At 42.0% G+C, this 7,182-nt stretch overlaps 1 pseudogene; it reads left to right on the top strand.

Annotated features, from left to right (window-relative positions):
• LOC100624355 lies at nt 5,662–6,431 on the top strand (annotated as a pseudogene).

Raw genomic sequence — 7,182 nt, 5'->3', positions numbered from 1 at the left:
ACAGCCAAAAGAAAAAGAAAAAATAGAAAGAAATGAGATTGATCATCTTTAAAAATTTCCCTGCTTCTGTTATTATTCATAGGTGACATACTTGTATAGTCTGTTTTCATTTCTTGATAAGAATTTCCAGCAGTTTGAGCATTTCCCCTCCATTTTATTGATCAAATGGATAGTTTGTTTATTTTTACCACAATAAATTCTAGTTTTTGTTCCTTTGCCTCTTTTTAAATTGGTTTTGTAGTATTTTCTTCCTTTTCGTAAAGGTTTATTGTGTAAAGCACTTTTCATTGATATAGTTGTAAAAATAGCATAATTTTATTTTCTAATTTGAAACAATTAAAATGCATATTTTATTTTAGAATGGCTTTTTACTAAAATGTAGAAAAGCCGAAATTTATTTATGTTTGCTCATTTTACTCCAAAGGTGTAAGTGTTAACATTTGCCTATTTACTTTCTATATGTATGTTTTAAAAGTTTTGTATATTGGCAGCTCCCGTTGTGGCTCAGTCCTTAACAAACCCAACTATTATCCATGAGGAGAAGGGTTTGATCCCTGGCCTTTCTAAGTGAATTAAGGTTCCAGTGTTGCTGTGAGCTGTGGTAATGGTCTCTGACCCCACATTGCTGTAGCTTTGGTGTAGGCCAGAAGCTGTGGCTCTGAATTGACCCCTAGTCTGGGGACCTCTGCATGTTGTAAGTGTGGCTCTAAAAGGCAAAAAGGACAGTTTCATATTTTTATTTTATTATTCAAAATGAGATAAAATTAGTAAACATACTTATACCAGTAGAAAAAAATCTGCATTATTTTACAACAATTTGACATAATTGGTACATTGTTCAAGAAACTTCACTTATTTTATAAATAGTAGAAAATTACTGCTCTTGGGCACTTTTTTCCCTTTTTTAAAAATATTGAAGGGTTCCCATCATGGCTCAGTGGTTAATGAATCCGACTAGGAACTATGGGGTTGCATGTTCGACCCTTGGCCTCACTCAGGGGGTTAAGGATCTGGTGTTGCTATGAGCTGTGGTGGAGGTCACAGACAAAGCTCGGATCCAGTGTTGCTGTGACTGTGGCGTAGGCCAGCAGCAATAGCTCCCATTAGACCCCTAGCCTGGGAACCTCCATATGCCTTGGATGCCACCCTAGGAAAAACAAACAAACAAAAAAGACCAAGAAAACACCTGAAAAAAAAAAACCCTCTCCCTTTCCTAGATCATCATTAAAAAATAAAATGAAATAAAATAAAACATTGACATTTTACTGTAAAATTCAAGAAACAATATAGAGTACTATAGTCAGTATGCACATCCCCCTCAGAAATATTCAATATTAACACAAAATATACTTGCTTCCAGTCATTTTATTTACTTAAGCATCCATGAATATTACATGGGATTTGTGTGTGTGTGTGTGTGTATATAGTGTGTCCATAATGTGTGTCTCTCTCTTTTTTTTTTTTTTTTCTTCTTAGGGCCGCACCTGAAGAGTTTGGAAGTTCTCAGGCTAGAACTCAAATTAGAGCTGTAGCTGCAGTCCTAATGCCACAGCCACAGCAACGCCATATCCAAGCATCATCTGGGACCTACAGCACAGTTCAAGCCAATGCTGGATCCTTAACCTGCTGAGCAACAACATCATCCCTAGGAGAGAACTGCCAAGATGAAAAAAAAATTGTCTCCAAACTTCCCACATGGGAATAGAATTGTCAGTCATAGCTTCCAGTTTTATTATGGTTCTTTCTTTTCCAAGGGCCAATGCTGTATAGAAATAGGGTCACACTAGGGACATGTATTTAATTAGGCACTTTGAGGATTCAACCCTGGAGGTCCTTGAAAGGATAAACGTTCCATGTTTGTCCCTGTGCTCCCAGCACACTGACCCAAGATCAAGAATATTTTCACCTTGCTGACCCCTGGTCTGTTTGGATCTCAAACCAACTTTCTTCCTGGAGATCTCTCACCATCCATACTCCACTCCATCAGCTCAAGCAGGGTTTCTTCCCTGCTGTCATCTGGGTGATCCATTTGGGCTTAGTAAGTGCTCAGAAAGAGGAGTGTGTATTCGTGCACATGGAAGAGGCTTTTGTGAGCAGCAACGTAACTCCAGGTAAAGGGACATGAATAGTGGCTAAGAGGTTCTAGAAAAAACCCTGAAGATTTTTTGTCTTTTTAGGCCCTTCTGCATATGGGAGTTCCCAGGCTAGGGGTCAAATGAGCTGTAGCCACTGGCCTATGCCACAGCCACAGCACTGAGGGATCTGAGCTGTGTCTGTGACCTAGACCACAGCTCAAGGTAACGCCGGATCCTTAACCCACTAAACAAGGCCAGGCATCAAACCTGTGTCCTCATGGATGCTAGTCACATTTGTTTCCACTGAGCCACGGCAAGAACTCCCTTAATTTTCTTTTTTTGTACTATATTTGACTGCTCTTTGTATTATTGACATAGAGTATCACAAAATTAATGCTTAGAAAAGTTTTACCACGCTCAGAAGTGTTTGTCAAGGCCTTGTCAAACACCTTGCCTCCCCCAAGAGTTTCGTTACTCTCCTAATATTTTCCTTTAAATAAATGTATTTTATTTATTATCAGAATGAATTTTGATACTTCACATTTTTTCCAGAAAATCATCTTTGATATTTTAAACAAATATATTTTACAAATATTTTCAAAAAATATCTTCTGTGATCATCTCATAATTTTTCTTATTTTCTCTCCACCTGGTTTTCTATCCCAAATATCTTTCATTTGGTATGCTTGAACTCTCTCTTTTGCTTAGTCATTTTACTTTGAACATCTGCAGAACAATTGACAGTTTCTGAATGTCTATGAAAGCTTTCTAAATTTGAAAATTTAGGGCCAAGTGAAGGAAATGCAAAAATTGTAAAAGGAATTCCTAGCATAACAAAAATCATTTCCATCAAATAATAAACTTTAGGGAAGATGTATTAAGGATAGGAATAGTTGATGGGATTTGGGGAAGCTTTGGGGATATGCCATCCTGCTGAAATAGCATGGTTTTGGTTGCTGATGAATCTTGATTTCTCATGTTTATTTTTTATGTTTTTATTTCAAAAGTTTTCCTTTGAAAGGCATATGGAAGTTCCCGTGCTAGGGGTTGAATCAAAGCTGCAGCTGCCCAACTACACCACAGCCACAGAAATGCCGATCGGAGCCAAATCTTGTGACCTACACTGCAGCTTGGGGAAATGCTGGATCCTTAACCCACTGAGTGAGCCAGGGATTGAACCCTCATTGTCCTGGACACTAGGTTGGGTTCTCATCCTGCTGAACCAGGAGGGGAACTCCTGATTTCTCAGTTTAGAATTGGGTTTGCCAGGAGTTGCCCTTGTGGTGCAGTAGTCACCAACTCGACTTGTGCCCAGTGAGGAAGTGGCTTCAATCCCTGGTCTCACTCAGTGGGTTCAAGATCCAGCGTTGCAGTGAGCTGGAGTGTAGGTCACAGACAGCACTCCAGACCTGGTGTTGCTGTGGCTGTGGTGTAGGCCAGCAGCTGCAGGTCTGATTTGACTCCTGGCCTGGGAACTTCCTTATGCCACAGGTGTGGCCTTAATTTTTTTTTTACTTGTGATCAGTTTGACCAATTAATGTGTATAAAAGAGTAAACTTGGATTAATCAATACAGACATTTTCTTGTTTTTAATAATTTATTGATTTCTGGTTGTACTTTCAATATTTATGGAAGATTCTTTCATTAGATTTATTTGTCATTTGTTCCAACGTTTACAACTTCTAAAACTCTTCCAATTTCATGTGCTTGATTAAAAGGTAGTGCAAAATGATGATAGAAATCTTAGAAAATGCAGATAACACGACATGAGGGGAAACATAGAGGATAATAATTTATATCTTCATACCTTTACTTGTGGCTACCTATCCATGCACACTTATGTTACATATAAAATATTATTTCCAGATTTGACTCTTTCAGGCTGAAACTGGTTTAACAAGTGTTCTCCCACCACAAATGAGACCATCACACTTGACTATTGTTTTATATATATATATATATATATATAGTCTTTTCTAGGGCCGCACCCGCAGTGTATGGAGGTTCCCAGCCCAAGGGTCTAATCAGAGCTGTATCTGCTGGCCTACACCCCAGCCATAGCAACGCCAGATCTGAGCCATATCTGCAACCTACACCACAGCTCACGGCAATGCCAGATCCTTAACTTGATGAGTGAGGCCAGAGATTGAAGCTGAAACCCCATGGTTCCTAGTCAGATAAGTTAACCACTGAGCCACAATGGGAACTACATATTGACATAGTTTAAAATACTGTACTTTCAGAGGTGAGAAATGTCATTTTGGCTGTGTTTGTCTCAGTTATTGTTAGTGAAATTGTGTAGTGTTGAACTTTGGCAGCTTTGGAATGTCCAGTCATAGAAGGCACAAGCCGGGATGTTGGGCATTAAATCCCCACACTGTTATCTTCCTGGCCGTGTGACCTTAGGCAGGTCACTTGACCTCCCTGTACCTCAGTTAACATGGAGGTTCAGATGGTAGCAGCTGCCTAGAGCTGAGGTGAAGATTAAATGAGGTAATAATCAGGAAAGTGCTTAAAAGAGTGTCTGTTACTGTTACCTAGGTGATGGCCATTGTTGTTGTCAGACCAGAAGCAAGTTGTCTCTCATTTATAGACCTCAAGTGCCAGACATGCCAAGGCCATGGTGGTAGGAGCCTGGCACATCTTACAGCATCCCTGAGGGGAGACAGTCAAGGGCACGCCTCAGGAGCTGCTCCTGGCCAAGTGGAGGTGGACCTGGAAGGGCAGTCTCCAAGCTTCATTTTCCTGTGCATCTCTTGCCATAACGGGGGTGGTGTTAGAGGCAGAAACACTCAGGGGAGTGGGAGGTTGTGTCCCTCTCAGGGTCTTGGATGCCTACTCTGCTCAGCCCTGACAGGTACTCTCTGCAAAGTTTGAACTTGAGAGGCAGGACTTCCAGGCATCCACCATGCTGAGTGTGATCTGGGATGGACACGGTGCATTGCAAGGAAGCAAGCTGCCAACCTAAGGAGAGTGTGTGATATTCAAGTAGTTATGTCCAGGTGTGGGCATGGGCTTACCCAGCTTCTGAAAGTTTTAGGGAATAATCCCTTAGTTTCTGAGTCATTGGGAACACTTAGGGTACACAAGACAGCTGCTCTTTGCCAAAGTAGAGAAGTACTATTGTGACAGCGACCCACACCATGAAGCTTGATGGTCTATTAACATCGAGGCAATGGCTAATTTGTGATAAAGGTCAGAAGAGGGGAATAGATTTCCCCTACACGATACAGTTGTAAGATAATTGTGTTTGTAATCCTCTCAGAATGTGAATAGTAGATTCTTGGTCAAAAATGTGTGTGTGCATGTGTGTTTTTCTGAGGTGTCATTAATAGGATAAAATATTTCTATATTTGGGGACTCCTGCTTGTTTGTTTAAATTTGCATGGCTTTGTTGCTTACCTGGCAGAATTATCAGCTCCAAGGATGCAGGGAACCAAACAGGTGTCTTGGAATTCCTCTTCTTGGGCCTCTCATAGGATCCTGAACTGCAGCTCCTCTTTTTTGGGCTGTTCCAAAGTACCTAGGCTCCGTGCTTGGGAACCTGCTCATCATCCTGGCTGTCAGCTCTGACTCCCGCCTCCACACCCCCATGTACTTCTTCCTCTCCCACCTCTCCTTTTCTGATATTTGTTTCAATTCCACCGTCATTCCCAAAATGCTGGTGAACATCCAGACAGCAAGCAAAGTTATCACCTATGCTGGCTGCATCATGTAGATGTATTTTTACTTGTTTTTTTGTACCTGGACCACTTCCTCCTGACTGTGATGGCCTATGACTGCTTTGTGGCCATCTGTCACCCTCTGCACTACATGATCATGATGAACCCACAGTTTTGTGGCCTGCCAGCTCTAGTCTCTTTGTCCCTCAGTTTCCTAACTGCCCTTCTCTACAGTCTGATGGTGCTGCGTCTCTCATTCTGCACACACACGGAAATTCCCCACTTCTTCTGTGAATTGACTGAGGTGCTCCAGTCCTCCTGTTCTGATGCTCTCAGTAATTACATTGTGCTCTTTTCTGTGACTGGTCTGCTGGGTATTCCTCCACTGACTGGGATCCTTTTCTCTTACTCTAAGATTCTTTCCTCCATATTGAAAATGTCTTCAACAGAGGGGAGGTACAAAGCATTTTCTACCTGTGGGTCTCACCTAACAGTCATTTCCTTATTGTACGGGACAGGGTTAGGCGTGTACCTCAGTTCTGCCTTCTCATCCTCCTCTTCAAAGGGGGCAGTGGCCTCAGTGATGTACACCGTGGTCATCCCCATGCTGAACCCCTTCATCTACAGCCTGAGGAACAGGGACATGCAGGGGGCCCTGAGGACATTTGTCAGCAGGTCTTTCTTCCCCTTGTGAAGGGCCATGGATGCTACAACTGGGGAGTTACTATGAAAACAAGAGTCAAATCCCCAGCAGCCAGAAATACTGAATCTGTGCTTTCACTGAGCCTGTGCCTTGTCCCTTTTCCCCTGAAATACCATTGCTTAGGTTTCTTTCATGTTTTCACCTCCAAAAGCAGGTGCTTCCCAGGAACTTCCTTTTGTGACTTTGGTACCCCCCTTTCTCTGCACAAATGTTCATTCTTTGTCTCCTCTACCTAACGGCTAGACATATCAAGATAGTCATCAATTCACCCACCAGAATGGCAAAATTTTATTGTCCATTGAGGCCAAGGACTGTTTTGGGGAATAAAGATGAATCTAGTCTGTGAGTGCCTCATAGACCTTATTCTGTATTTTAGATCTCTCTGGAAACAAACGTATCAGTGGTCTTAGTAATAGCCCTTCACATTCTCAATAAAAGCTTGCATTGCCCCATGCATCCTTATTCTGGACGGAATGTTTGGGCCCCCAACATTTGTGTTGAAACTGTACCCCCTCGTGTGATGGTATTGGGATGTGCGGAGGTAAGTAAGTTTTGATGAGGTCATGAGGATGGAGCCTTCATGATGGGAAGGGTACCATTGTGACAGCATGAGAGAACTTGCCTTTTCTCTCTTTTCTGCTCAGTGAGGATGCAATGAGGAGTGGACAGTCTGAAACCCAGAAAAGCATCTTTACAAGAACTGGATCAGGCTGGCCTCCTGATCTCAGACGTCTGGCCTCCA

Source organism: Sus scrofa, chromosome 2 (assembly GCF_000003025.6).
Source record: "Sus scrofa isolate TJ Tabasco breed Duroc chromosome 2, Sscrofa11.1, whole genome shotgun sequence".
NCBI classification, from domain to species: domain Eukaryota; kingdom Metazoa; phylum Chordata; class Mammalia; order Artiodactyla; family Suidae; genus Sus; species Sus scrofa.
Note: the sequence above shows the minus strand (reverse complement) of the source record. Positions and strands in the feature narration are given on the sequence as shown.